A 15,583-nucleotide genomic window follows, 5' to 3' on the forward strand; every position below is an offset into this window, starting at 1 on the left:
CCAGGCCAGCAGCAGCTTGCCTTGCCAAGTTCAGGGGCCAGCCACCTGTACTCACAAGGTTTGTGTGTGTCTGCATGGGTCAGTGTATGTGTGTGTGTGTGTGTGTGTGTACATGGATCATTGAGTGTGTTTCTGCATGGATCAGCAAATGTGTCTGCATGGGTCAATGTGTGTCTGCATGGGACAGTGAGTGTACAGTTAGGTCACAAAAACCAAAAAAGTTTTCATTAATGGTACAATACTTTTAAATTGTGGGAGAGTATCATGCATGCGTATATATGCAGGCGTGTATATTAGTATATATGCATTATTAATATTTATAAGTACTGTATTGGGGAAACTTGCCTTGGGGCAGCAAGGAGGGTAAATCTGTTCCTAGGGACTACAACCTTTGATACAGTATCTTTATTTCCAAATCTGTTTGTGTGATTAGCAGAGAATGTGGAGTTACCATTTCTGGGCTCACTACCCAATCCCTTTATTTACTGCTGTCAAGGTGCAAAAGCATTGTGGGCACTCAGCACACCGTTTACGCAGAGAACAAAAAACAGGATGCAAGAAAATAGTGAGAATGGACAGTAGCTCAAGTAGCTTGCCCTTTGGTGGATCCCTGCTCAGTTCACAAGCTGGTTTTAGTTCTTCTTATGCCATTACAAAGCTAACCTAAGCAATTTGCATAGACGACTGATCCCACCCAAAAGGGCTGTTTAGATCTAAAATGCAACCTGGATCTCTCTGTACGATTGATTCAGCAAGCAAGTTGTATCAACCATGTTAGGCCTCGTCTGTGCTCATGCATCACCATATCACTGAAAGACGAGATCGGGGGAGGAGGCAGCAGCAGTCCCACATTTGCCCACTGGTCATCTATCCATGAAAGCCAGGCAGCCAGTCGCCCTGTAAGTCAGCTGTAACCAGCTAAGGGGGGGAAAGGGCAGTCATTAGGGTTAAGATTAATGGGTACAGAGACTCAAGGAGTAGGGCAAGCTGGCCAGAAACGCAGGGGGTAAGGAAAGTGGAACTACGAGACATCACATTTTGTTTTGGGATCAAGTCATGTTTCTTGAACCTACCAAATGCCCCTGCATTTACCCTTTCCCCTAAATAAACCCTCCACGTTTAACAGCAACAGTAAGTTTAAACTTTTTTTTTGTTAACAGGAGGTCCAATTTAAGGCTTACACATTATCTGAGCTATTGTTACAGATTTGTGGGATAAAAATCTGTATGAATACATTGAAGTGAAACTTGTTTGTTGTCATGTACTTAGGGAGAGGGTTGACTTTAAACGGTGAAAAATTCCATTCTCTTTATATAACACTCGAGTTGATTATTTTGTAAAGGTTGTGGTGCAACAGAGCAGGAGATTTTTGAATAGTTTAAACACTGTCTTTAAAACCAGACACATGGGAGTGAAAAAAATCTGACAGGGCACATTCCTGATTTCAAAAAGCCTGTAAATAATGAAAGGAAAAAAAGTATAGCAAGACCAAGGTCATTATGATGCTTCTTGTTCAGTGCTTATTATTATTCTTAAGCTGTCCTTTTAGTTGTAGTCTGAACCAGCTGTTGAGAAAAAGAATGTTCTAACAATAGTTTCAATTTGTTAGTCTGCTGACACCTAGTGGTTATAGCTGGCATTACTGGTCTCAAAGATTTTATGTGTGATTTTGTGTTTTATGTACCCTTCTATAATAGAACACAGTTTTTTTCAAAGCTGTAATTGACAGGTTAGCTAAAACTGTGAATAACAGTATAAAGTCCTCTCAGCAAGCATTATCCACAACATCAGGTACAGAGGTCTGTATGAGTGTCAGGTGTCAGATTCATGTAAGCACACCAGAAAATGGCTAATTATTCATAATCTATTAATTCCAAAATGCTGTAAAGTGCGTTTTTTAAATCCTAACATCATGGGTAAAAGAATGACTGCTAGTAATCTAGCCATTCACATGGACTTTACAGCCATGGCCCAGAGATTTATATCCACTCCATAACAGCTCTAATTCTTTTTATGAGCCAGGATTCTTTTAGCAAGTATTTTTTAAATATAGTTGTACCTTAAATATAGTTGACACTTTAGAGCTGTAGTTAAACCATTTTAAGATAATGCAGTAAAATAAAAACAATAAAAGATATATGTCAATAAAAAATAAATAAATAGATATGCCGACTTTTACTGCAAATAACCAAGATTTGTTTTTTCTGCAGTTAGCTCTCTAAACAAGGGAGAGACTTGGTCAACATGTTACCCCATGCATCATAAACACTGCAGCCCTCTGCAGTGTTTATGATGCCAAGAATATCCTGATCACTTAAAAAAAAAAAAACGGACTTTTTGAATTAGTGCTTTAAGGGCACAGCAAAGATTTCAGGGAGTTGTAGTTCAAATAGGTTACATCATTTACAACTCTAGTTATGGAGCAAACAAGTTAACATCAAAGGTTGGATGGAAGAGGTATCAAGGGTGAGTATAAATAAAAAAACAAAAAAACATTACTCAAAGAAAAAAATACAAGAGAACACCCTGCATAGCTCACTGTAACATAACTTACAGAAAGCACGATTAAGAGTTCTTTTTAAGATGACAATTTTAATAAGCAAAAAGTATGGTTATGCAGGATTGCTTTTAAAAGGACACCTCAAGCACTTCAGTGTGCTGTAGTGGTTATGTTTCCAGGGAAGCCGAAGCACCCCCACCCCTAACCACTGTCAGTAGAATGTTTTTAACTTCTTACCTAGGGTCCACCGGCACCACACTCTGCCTCCACTATTTCAGTCAGCGAGCCAGGAACTCCTAATCAGTAGCTTCCATTATTAGCTCTGCTGTGTTAAGCCATGTAGTGCTAACTCATTGGCGGAGAGCTTTAGCTAATCACTCTCAGCCATTGGGCTAAATCCTGCAACCATACCTCCATGCCCACATATATTCTATCATTTTAACTTATGCCTATGTTATTCACAAAAGTCCTGCTGGTCCCATACAGACTTGGGCAAAGCTGTCCAGTTCCATATGGACATAGTTCACAGTATTTTAATAATCTTTGGATTTTGCAATTCTGGCTCAACAACTGTGTTGATATATCAACATGTTCAATGGCTGCCAGCCAGTGTCAATCCAGGCCCAGATGTTTTAAAATTCAGGCTTGGGTTTTAAATGTCAAACCCATCAATACTCTAGTTTTTCTATACTCCTGCTGCAGTAGAACCCAAATAACTTTATTTACTGTATAATGTATAACCGTTACTTTTTGGAAATCTGCACTTCCCAAAGTGCCAATCAGTTCCTTAAAAATACTCATATACAAGGCATTTGACCACTTTTATTAATATTACTATCAACACCTACAGTATGTGATAAAATTTTTCTTAGTCTTACTATGTTCCACTTTACCAATATCAGAGAAGAGGGATGGCTGAAAATGCTCAGTGGACCCAAAATGTTGACTCTTTCAAAAACAGATTTCTTAGCATGGAACATCACTATGGCGTCTTGGCACCATGACCACTAAAGCTGGCTGTGATGTGTTTAATGTCTAGAGAGCCCCTTTAAAGAGATGCTGTTACACAGTGTTCAAGATACAAGAATAATTATTATGGACACTAAAAAGTTATATTGTTACTATTGCTCAATGTGAGTTGTGGTGACTTGACAACCAAATCAACAGTCCAGAAAAAAAAAGGAATCCAAAAGTGATTTTAATATATATTTTTTTTTTTTACTTTTTACAAATTGTTTTTTGAAAGACAATTGCCACCTCTACTGTCAATAATTATTTTCATAAAGTTTTTTTAAAAAAAATTAATTAAAAAATAAATAAAAATTAAGTATATGTAAAACAAAAATTAGAAAAACTTGTCATTACCTTTAGTATATGAAAGGATCCATCAGCCTTATATCTGCACCTTGGGTAAAGGCATTGTTTGAAAACCAACAATTTGAATTTTTGGTCTTTCCTGCTTATGTGCAGGGAGTGAAGCAAAATGATTATGGAGACCACTTATCAATGAATGAATGAATAAAATGTTCACCAGTGACAGTAAAAATTATATTTTAATGAGAACATCCTTTCTATATTGGGTTTCCTATTATTTTTTTATTCTTATTTATCTACATATAACTGAACGTGTACAGCCTTGAAATCTCCCATTGATGTTAGATCCAAGATAATATTTGCACAGCCTTGAACCATCAAACCATCGCGTCACTGCTGTGTGATGCATTACTGTAGCATTACATATGTAGTGCTGTAGTTTGAGAAACAGTTTAAACCAGTGATGGCTAACCTTGACACCATAAATTGTTTCTGGACTACATTTCCCATGATGCTCAGCTAGCTTTTAGACTCTAAAAGCTAGCCGACCTTCATGGGAAATGTAGTCAAGTAATGAAGTAATGCTCAACTCGTTTCGTCTAGTTGTAGACTTCAGGAGCTACAACTAGACGAAGCGCGTTGAGCATTACTCCACAAGGACTCCAGCCCAGCAGTATCTAAGACCTGGACTCTCTGTTTCCTGACTACCTGAGAAGGAAGATACAATGAGACCTCACTAGCTGACTGTTGATCCTGGGGTTTAAGCCTATCTTGAGGCAACAAGCAAGCGCTTGTGCACATATTGATTTATTTCAATTGCGCCTCTACATTTGTGAGTGTTCTCACTTTCTTTATATATTTTGTGTATATTAAAGTTTTGCACTAAGATTTTTTTGTTTATCTCTTATATGTGAGTCTGGTCCCCAACTCAACACTGTTGGTAACTATAACCACTATATATATTGTGCTTGTGGCACCCTGCACTGTATTTTCACCTGTGTATTTGCACTTGTGTGTTATACAGTTTTGTACATTTGGCTTTATTCAGAGGGATTCAGGGAGTGTTTTCCCATTTTCCAGTGGCTTGCCTGCACTATCTGCACTTTCACATTCTCATTTATCTGTCCCATTTTCTGGTTCCTTCTATAGTAAACAGACTGTTCTGTAGCATTTAAACATTTTAAATGTTTATTAGCCCTAGCTGAATTCCATTACCTTAAAGCAGATATTACATATAACAAAAAAAAAAAAAAAAAAAAGAGAGAGAGAGAAAAGACATTTGGAGTGTGCTAATGGGGTATAGGATACAAAATAGTAATGTCTTAATTTGATTTAAAATGTAACCTTTATTAATCAGTAAAAACACACGAACATGCCAAAGAATACCAGAGGATTTGAATACCTACACCAAAAAAAAAATAAAAATATATATATATATATATATATATATATGTATATATATATATATATATATAAATACAAAAGTGAAGAGATAAAAAGAAAAATAGAACACAAGTCTATAAAAAGGAAGGGGGGGGGGACTATCGCCTAAACCAAGCATGTCAAACTCAAAGGCTAACATGGGCCAAATAAACAAGGTTTAGGGTTATGTGGGCCGCACACAAAAAACCTTACATTTTCATAGAACAACACTGTTGTTTCATAACTCTGAACCCCCAGTGTATATATATATATATATATATATATATATATATCTTATTTAATAATTAAAGCATATTTATTTATCAGTCCCTTTTATTCTTTATTAAAGTCTCTAATGGAGTCGAGTAGAGCCTGGATGGAGCCTTATTGGGCTGTTGGGCTTGAAAGTGACTGATAACCTCCCTCCCCTTGGCACATTAACAATCTGCTGCCCACCCATCCAATTTCTTCTAAACCCCAGCACTTCCCTCTACTAAACTATAGCACCCCTCTACAAAACCCCAGCACCCCCTCTACAAAACTCCACCGCCGTACAAAACCCTCAGCCCCCCTGTACAAAACCATCATCCCCTTGTACAAAATCCCAGCACCCTGTACAAAACTCCAACCCCCTGTACAAAACACCAACCCCCTGCACAAAACCCAAACCCCCTGCACAAAACCCCATCCCCACTGTACAAAAATCCAGCCCCACTGTACAAAACTCCAGCCCCACTGTACAAAACTCCAGCCCCACTGTACAAAACTCCAGCCCCCCTGTACAAAACTCCAGCCCCCCTGTACAAAACTCCAGCCCCCCTGTACAAAACCCCAACCCCCTCTGTACAAAACCCCAACCCCCTCTGTACAAAACCCCAACCCCCTCTGTACAAAACCCCAACCCCCTCTGTACAAAACCCCAAATCCCCTGTACAAAACCCTAGCCCCCTGTACAAAACCCCAACCCCCTTGTACAAAACCCCAACCCCATTGTACAAAACTCCATTCCCTGTTTAAAAAAACAAAAACGTAGCTAGTGTCCTTCCTGTATATCCCCACTGGCGCCGTCCGCAGCACGTGACACAGCCGAAACTCCTTGAAGGCAGAGCCTGTAGACATTACACATCAGGACGTGACCCGCCACCATTCTCTCCTGGACCTCCTCTGCCTGCCTCCATTCTTTCCTGGACCACCTCCGCCCACCTCCATTCTCTACTGGACCACCTCCGCCCACCTCCATTCTCTCCTGGACCGTCTCCGCTCGCTTCCATTCGCTCCTGGACCGCCTCCACCCGCCTCCATTCTCTCCTGGATCGCCTCCGCCTGTCTCTATTCTCTCCTGGATCGCCTCTGCCCGCCTCCATTCTCTCCTGGACTGCCTCCATTCGCTCCTGGACCGCCTCTGCCCATCTTCATTCTCTCCTGGACTGCCTCCATTTACTCCTGGACTGCCTGCCAGCCTCTGGACCGCCTCTGCCCGCTTCAATTCATCTCCGCCCGCCTCCAGGTAACCGGAGTAATGAATATCTTTGCTGGGCCGTTGTTATTTGTTGTTATTTAAACCATGCTGGTTTAAATAACAACAAATAACAACGGCCCAGCAAAGCAGAAAAAGATAATACTATCTTATACAAATAAACATAGTATGGTAACTAAATTAGAAAAGTATCTATGTAGCTATGATGAAACTGCAATAATTACCACTGCAGGGTTAAGGGACATGGGACAATGTACCAGACCACTTCAATGAGCTGAAGTGGTCTGGGTGCATACAGTGTCCCTTTAACTGTGTGTGAACAAACTATAACAAACTTTACAAACTGTACCAGTGTTTCCTAAACCAGTCCTCAAGATCCATCAACAGTCAAGGTTTTGTCAGTATCTCCATTGGAATAACACAGGGAATTACATAAATCTTAGACTGTTGGTGGGCCATGAGGAGGGGTTTGAGAACTACTGGACAAACATGTTTTAGTGTTTGTGTAAAGGGGTCTGTTTGTTGTGTACTACTTGTGAATAGGGGATTTAGTGTGTGTATTTAAGTGTGTATAGGTGTGATAATGTGTGCACATGTGTTTACAGGGGGTGTAGTGTCAGTGGGTATAGTGTATGTAGTGTGTATAGGGGTACAGTGTATGTGTATAGGGATATCGTGTGTATTTATAGGTTACATAGACACGTGTGTGTGCGTGACTGCAGGGGGTGTAATGTGTGTGTTTATAGGGTCTTTAGAGTGTATTTGTGTGTGAGTGCAGGGTGTGTAGTGTGTGTTTAAAGGGGGAATAGAGTGTGTGTAGTTTATGTGTCAATGCAGGGGTGTAATATGTGTAAACAGGGGGTATAGAGTGTCTGTTTTTAGAGGGTAAAATTTTGTGTATGGTATGTAGTATGCAAATCATGCTGGATAACCCCATAAAGTGTAGACCATGCAGAAAGCACAGGTACAGCAATCTCTGCATGGTTGTAGTGCCCTAGCCTAGCGTAGTGTAACTACCTATACTGATGTGCGCATGCAATGCTTTCTTGGGACATTTAACTGGTGTCCCCAAAATAGGGACACTAGGGAACAAACCATGTGACCTGTGGAGCAGAGCCCAGAAATAAGGATTGCCATAATCAGGGCAGTACAAAAACCTGGGTTATGGAGTAAATACTCTTTAGGGTCTTTCACCTGTATTTTAGTTAAAAGATTTATAAACAGTACCTACAGCCTGACATGATTTCTGCATGACCAACTTGAGGTGAGAATGATAGGAGTTCTTTGGTTAGCTGATTTTAGTCATAGTTCAGTGAATATTTAAACAGTTTTGGTAATATGGCAATGTAATTAGTGCTTACTCTGATTAAGAATAGGTAACTTGTAATAAATACGGAAATGGTAATAAAAAACTATTCTCATTACCCTCCATAATTTCAAAGTTACAGTAAAATGCCTGATATTTATGAAATTAGCAACTTTTTTGCTTAAAAGTTGCAATAAATTCTATATTTTGTCTCACTTCATATATGATTGGAAATAAAATGACAAATAATTGTTCCACTCTGTATATATATATATATATATATATATATATATTTTTTTATTTTTTTTTTGCTTGACTGTACAATGAGTCTCCTGATTAAGTGAAAAAAATAGCATGTTAGGGTTCCATTTCCAATCTGCTAATGTATACATTTACAAATATTTAGAAACAATACTTATTTGAAAGTGTTTAGCATAAGATAATCCTTTTAATGCTTCTTATGATTTACAATTTTCAAACAGGCTATCATATATTTAACCTTCTGATGCAACTAATGTCGTCCAAAGACACAGTCTTCATACTGTGCATTACTAAATTAATTTTCAGATGAAGGGCAAGCTGAAATGTAGAAGGACAGAACTGAAGTTTGTTAAACAAATCATCTCATGTACATTTAAAGCATAATGTGCTTTAGACATGTGCATTAGTTTTGTTCCAAATTGAATTACATCCAAATTCGTATGGATTTGGCAAAACGAGCTGAAAACTAACAAATTTGAAACAAATTGATCCAAGATTTTTCAGATCCATTAATTTGCATATGGATAGCACATTAGGGACTACTAATCAATTGAAACAGCAAAATTAAGAATAGGGCTCTTTTTCTTATTTTTGCCCTTTCGGTTGTTTAGTAGATAGCTCCATCATTTTGCATCCTTACGTGAGATTGACATAATTAAGTGTACCAAATTAGGGACTTAATTTCCGATACTAAGCAACAAAAACAACAAACATTTAAAAAAAAAAAAAAAAGTTTCAACTTTCAGCTTTTTAGTAGATAGCTCCCTAATTTTGTATCCTTTCGTGGGATTGCCATAATTAAAGGGACACTAAAGGCACTCAGACCACTTTATCTCATTGAAGTGGTCTGGGTGCCATGTCCCTATTGCATTTAGTGCTGCAATGTTAAATATTGCAGTTCCAGAGAAACTGCAATGTTTACATTGGAGCTCGAAGTCTGCCACCAGTGGCTTTCCTTGATCTGGTAACTGACTGACCATTGATTCAATGCTTTCCTATGGGAGGTCTAATGCTTTAGCGCCCACTCATCAGAGGACATCAGGGAAGGCAGAAAAAAACTTTATTTAATTACCTGGTCCCAGCCTCGATATCCCTTGGCGCTGGGATCAGGTTAGTAAATAAAGGCTTTTTAACCCTTTATTAACCGTGGTGGGTGGACGTGGCGCAAGGGAGGGGAGCTATACTTACAGGAATACAGCTTTGTATTCCTGCCACATATAGTATCCCTTTAACCCCTTAAGGACCAAACTTTTGGAATAAAAGGGAATCATGACATGTCACACATGTCATGTGTCCTTAAGGGGTTAAGGATACCACATTAGGAAAAATAATGTCCATAATGTATACAGGTCGAGTAACAGTTTTATACATATCAACATGACACATTCACACAAAATTGGCACAAAAGTGAAAGTTAATGTCACAATTTGTACATAATACCCATAGTCTTTACATACCTCCAAATTACCTTTACTAAGTTCCAAATCCTAATTTCAATTTATATTCAGTCTTTTTCCTTGGCTATTAAAATTCAGTGGCATATTTAAAAACCTGGCAAATAAGAAGGAAGGCACCTAAATTGGATATACAAATAGAATAACAACAATAACTAGATGACAGTTCTTATTTATTTATTTATTTTAATTCATATAAACTCCAAAATGGCAAGTTTCTTCCCATATTGAATAATAATATTTTTTCACAACAGGGGAAATGTAAATGCATGCCAGCTACAGTAGTAATTATAATGAGGAATAGGTGCAGAGAGCAAACAATCAATATTTCACAAATAAAGTAAACACAGAGTACCTGGGAAAACACAAAAACAGTAACCAATAGCCAGTACCTCCCCTTTCAGTGTGCACTACAATGATATGTGAGTGAGTCACAGGGGCGGAACCTTGTTCATCCGGAACTAAGCTCTTTACAATGTTATGCACCAGCCGAGGCTATCTGCGCTGCACACAACGAAGTGTCAAATAATAGTGCTGCTGGTTTGGGGGAATCTTACAGAGGGTGAGTGAGAGGAAAGGCATGTCTGGCTCTGTGTGTTCTGTCTGAATGTCTGTGTATCAGCAAGCTTGCTTGTAAATACTTACATACTGCAGTGCAGGCCTGCCAAGGACAATAGAAAGGTTATTTATGTTATAGTTTGCTGAATGAACTGACATTGTTTGCATGAGGTGAACTGCACTGAATTCAATATAGGATCAGTTTTATACCAACATTTGACAACAGTGGTTTGTTATTATATTAGTTAATGCTAAATGTCTGATTCCAATTTTTTTTTTCTTAAAAAAATAAATAAATATATTTTAAATTTAATATATTCAGAAATTAACCAGCTTTCTGCTAGTGGCATTACCAGAATCTGCCACACACTGAGGAGCTTTATAAAAGTATTCCTAACCAACCAAGTAGGCAATGTTTTAAAAGTGGAACAATTGGCATGGAAACTGAAGCTCCCTGTTGATTTCCTTGGTTCCCATAGAAACTGCTCCACCACAGGACTTTGTTTCATGTTTCTATTAAGATCCTTCTAGAAATTCTTAGTGTTTGGAACCCACTGTAGTGGTGTCTTGCTAGCGTAATTTATAATTAATTAAGGTATGTAGAGCTGCTTTGTCACCTTTACATATTTCGCAAAGACCCAGGATGGTGACATCATTGATAGTGGTGTGGTGGACCTGGGAGTGCAGCTATGGTGAGAAATACTTATTTGATGCTGTCCCCCGCTTGTACCACCAGCTCTTTCTTCTCCTGATGCACATGCATGTGTGAGAGTACACCACTGATGTCTATGGAAGCACCCGTGGGAACCTCCATATACACTACACAAAAGAAGGATCAGTTCTAATATGTCAGTCGATAAGCAGCAAACACAATAAAGGGGATCCCTCTCACTCTTTAAACAGAAAACATAAATGTACAAAAGAAAAATAGGGGCTGCGCCACTGGGAATAGCGGGATATAGTCACTGTTAGAAAGAAACTTTTGTTTCACACCAAATTGTGTCTTTATGGTATATTCAGTGGCAAGTGTGGATTCCTGAGGCTTGGGAATGGTACTTGTAGTTAGTATCTCCGATATTGGTAATATAAAATGGAGAGAAGAGGGGAGAGGACCAAATAGTGCAATATGTCTCATATAAAGTGATTATAGTGGAATAATAATAATGCACTTACATTCGGCAGACCTATGGCCAGCTCTAGCGTCTATCGCTTGTAGTGAGTGGTACAATCCCCACTTCGGGGATATAGTGTTGATATCCTCAATTTTTTTTCTCCAGATACACTGCCTGACCCCCAAAAAAAGGTCACACAGTATAATATTTCATTGGACTACCTTTAGCTTTGATTATGGCACACATTCACTGTGGCATTGCTTCGATAAGCTTCTGCAATGTCATAAGATTTATTTCCGTCCAGTGTTGCATTAATGTTTCACCAAGATCTTGTATTGATGATGGGAGACTGCGCAAAGCCTTCTCCAGCACATCCCAAAGATTCTCAATGGGGTTAAGTTCTGGACTCTGTGGTGGCCAATCCATTTGTGAAAATGATGTCTCATGCTTACTGAACCACTCTTTCACAATTTGAGCCCGATGAATCCTGGCATTGCCATCTTGGAATATGGCCGTGCCATCAGGGAAGAAAAAATCCATTGATGGAATAACCTGGTTATTCAGTATATTCAGGTAGTCAGCTGACTTCATTCTTTAGGCACATAATGTTGCTGAACCTAGACCTGACCAACTGCAGCAACCCCAGATCATAGCACTGCCCCCACAGGCTTGTACAGTAGGCATGATGGGTGCATCATTTCATCTGCCTCTCTCCTTACCCTGATGCGCCCATGGTAAATCTAGACTCATCAGACCACATGACATCCTTCCATTGCTCCAAAGTCCAATCTTTATGCTCCCTAGCAGATTTAAGCCTTTTTTTCTGATTAGCCTCACTGATTATTGGTTTTCTTAAGGCTACACAGCTGTTCAGTCCCAATCCCTTGAGTTACTTTTGCATTGTGCGTATAGAAATGCTCTTACTATCATAGCCCTGAGTTCCATTGTTGTTTTTCTCCGATTTTATTTCACTAAACGTGTAAGTGATCAGGATTTTTTTCCGACCACATTTATTCCTCGAAGACAATGGTTTGCCACTATCCTTCCAGTTTTTAATAATGCGTTGGACAGTTCTTAACCCAATTTTAGTAGTTTCTGCAATCTCCTTAGATGTTTTCTCTGCTTGATGCATGCCAATGATTTGACCCTTCTCAAACAGATAACCATCTTTTCCACGACCACAGGATGTTGTTGGTTGTTTAAGAAATGAGAAGCTACTCATTGCATCAGTTGGGGTTAAATAACTTGTTGCCAGCTTTTGCAGTAACTATCCAATAGGTGGCTTTTACCTGTTTGCTTAGTTAAATCCAGGTGGCGACTTTTTTTTTTGGCCAGGCAGTGTATATTATTGCACAATGAGCGAGATAATGCCTTATGCACACTACCAGCGCTAGTGACGGCTGGAGGAAGTGACAATACTTTACAGCAGGTGCTCGGCATCTAGTTAAAGGGACATTATAGTCATTGAGCTAAAGTGGTCTGGGTGCCAGGTCCCTCAGGTTTTAACTCTTCAGATGCAAACATAGCAGTTTCAGAGAAACTGCTATGTTTACATTTGGGGTTAAGCCAGCCTCTAGTGGCGGTCTTCCGGACAGCCACTAAAGGCACATCTGCGACCCTGGAGGCATACTATGCCTCCATTGCGCAGAGCTTCCATAGGAAAGCATTGAGAGCATGCGCATTCGGCTCCGCTAACGTCGGACGGGGAGGAGAGGTCACCAGCACCGAGGGAGCCCGGCGCTGGATTAAGGTAAGCTGCTGAAGGGGTTTTAGCACCTTCAGTGCCACGGGAGGGGGACCCTGAGGGTGGGGACACCCTCAGGGCACTATAGTGTCAGGAAAACCGTTTTGTTTTCCTTACACTATAGTGATACTTTAAAGCAGAAACATAGCATAAGGCAAAGTGGTCCATACTTTGTCTTCTATGTTTCAACTGCATTGGGATTGCGGTCATTATGAGCATTTCATAAAGTTTTATCTTTATGAAATGCTCCAAAAAGTTCTTTTTTTTTGTTTTTTGTTTTTTGTTACAGAGCCATTATAGTCTATTGCAGGGGTAGACAATCTTCAGCACTCCAGATGTTGTGGACTCTTACATAGTTCTCTTACAGCCAAAGTTCTAACAAAGAATCAGGGGAGATGTAATCCATAATATCTTATAACTTGAGGCTCCAACCACAGGCTCAGCCTTCATAAATCTTTATATATATGAAACCATATATAAATCTGGATGGAAATTCCCTTGTTTTCCCCCCACACTCCTTTCTTTCTCTACTCCTTTCTTTCTCTACTCCTTTCTTTCTCTACTCCTTTCTTTCTCTACTCCTTTCTTTCTCTACTCCTTTCTTTCTCTACTCCTTTCTTTCTCTACTCCTTTCTTTCTCTACTCCTTTCTTTCTCTACTCCTTTCTTTCTCTACTCCTTTCTTTCTCTACTCCTTTCTTTCTCTACTCCTTTCTTTCTCTACTCTTTTCTTTCTCTACTCCTTTGGTCTCATCTATTACAGTTTATTATCATACATTTTTTTTGAAAGTTACTAGAAGTACCTAACAAAGAAAAGAAAAACTCCATCAAAATATCTACCACCTTCAGTGAATCCAAATCCTAAGGAAAATGATTTAGCTTCAGAATTATTACTTATTACAATGTTAGTAGCAAACTGATAACATAGTAGTCAAGTATAATCAATAAATAAGATTCCACAGTCTAAGCTCGGGCGTCGATTAAAAGAAATGTGATGTGTTCCTCCCAGCTGAAAGTATTAGTGCACAAGTCCATTATTCCAGTGCTAGTAGCTCAACCATCACTGGCAAACAGTGTTGGCCCACATATCTCCTGACTATCTGTTCCAAAAATAAATTGTAGAAAAAAACAAACTAAAATAGCAAGCCATGTTTTGTGGATCTTGGAAGGAAATTGGGAGACTTTATGTTGAGATGCAGGAAATGACAACTGGATGTGACTGTTCCCCCTTCCCAGGGACAGACTGGTAAAAAAAATCCGGGCATTTTTTAATCATAGCGCCACACCAAGAAGGGAGTGGGGCAGAGAGGGTGTGTTTTGTCATCACCAATGGCAAGCACGCCCCCTCTCAAAGTGAGCATGTTGGTTCAATGCTCTCCCAGGGCAGTCCATGCGCAGAACTCTGCTGAAGAGCTCTAGCATGAGAAAAAGGCCCTGTATTTGTTTTGCACAGTGCAAGCAAATGTAATAACATGCATGGACTGTGTTTCCTTGCAACTTGTCTCTGGTGTCTCTATAAATGGGATACCAGGAGACAAAAGGGCCAGGAAAGAGTATTGTGCGTGTGTTTGGAGCCTGCTTGTGGGATTGCGTGGGTGTAGAGTAAGCTGATTGTAGTGTGGTATTGTGTAATAAGGTCTGTTTTGTTGTGTTTGTTAATGTAATGCATGTGTGGCTAGGGGTTGTAGAGAGTGTTTGTATAGGGGATGTAGTGTTTGCAGGGGTTGTAGGGAGGGAATGCAGAGGGAATGTAGTATGTGTTTGCTTACAAGGAATGTAGTGTGTGCGTGTGTATGTAAGTATAGGCGTTTAGTGTGTGTTTGAAGAACCCAGAATGTGTATATAGCGGATTCAGCGTGTATATAGGGATGTAGTGTGTATAGATGATGAAGAGTAAGGGATCAAGTGTGTGTCTGAAATGTAATGTGTTTAGGGGTGCTGTATGTGTGTGAGGGGTGCAGTGTGTTGTGGGGGTTCTCTGTGTGTGTGTGTGTGTGTGTGTGTGTGTGAGAGAGGGGTGCAATATGTGTGATGAATGCTGTGAGTAAGAGGTGAAGTGTGTGAAGGTGCTGTTTGTGAGGGTGTGTGTATATGTTAGGAGGGATTGTGTGTTGGGGGAGGCAGATTAATGCCTATATACTATATACAAAAACAGGCATTATATCCCCCCTCCCTTCTTACCTTTAGCCTGGGAGGGGGGGCGCCGGTATGGTGGGCCTAATAGGAGGGAACCGGCACTCTCACACCATCCCTGGTGGTGCTAGTAATGAGTGAACTCTAGCCTGCGAGGGTAGATCTCACTCTCGTGAGATCGGGAGCATTGCCATGGCAACATTCCGGCTCACGCGAGAGTAAGCCGGCAGAGCTGCAAGATAGAGCGCCGCTGGGTCCTCTGCTGTCTCCCTCCCCAGCCGGCGGACGCATGTCTGTGCAAGT

The 15,583-nt window shown here is 39.9% G+C and overlaps 1 protein-coding gene across 1 annotated transcript in view; it reads left to right on the forward strand.

The window, feature by feature from the left end:
* The first annotated feature begins 10,186 nt into the window (after positions 1-10,186).
* The window catches only part of RMDN2 (regulator of microtubule dynamics 2), a 106,395-nt gene continuing 100,998 nt past the window's right edge, over positions 10,187-15,583 (forward strand). Inside the window, exon 1 of the mRNA XM_063443642.1 lies at positions 10,187-10,296. The gene's annotated coding sequence lies outside the window, so the exon portion shown is untranslated. The remainder of the gene's footprint in view (positions 10,297-15,583) is intronic.

The sequence above is a fragment of the Pelobates fuscus genome, chromosome 2 (genome assembly GCF_036172605.1).
Source record: "Pelobates fuscus isolate aPelFus1 chromosome 2, aPelFus1.pri, whole genome shotgun sequence".
In the NCBI taxonomy this organism is placed as follows: domain Eukaryota; kingdom Metazoa; phylum Chordata; class Amphibia; order Anura; family Pelobatidae; genus Pelobates; species Pelobates fuscus.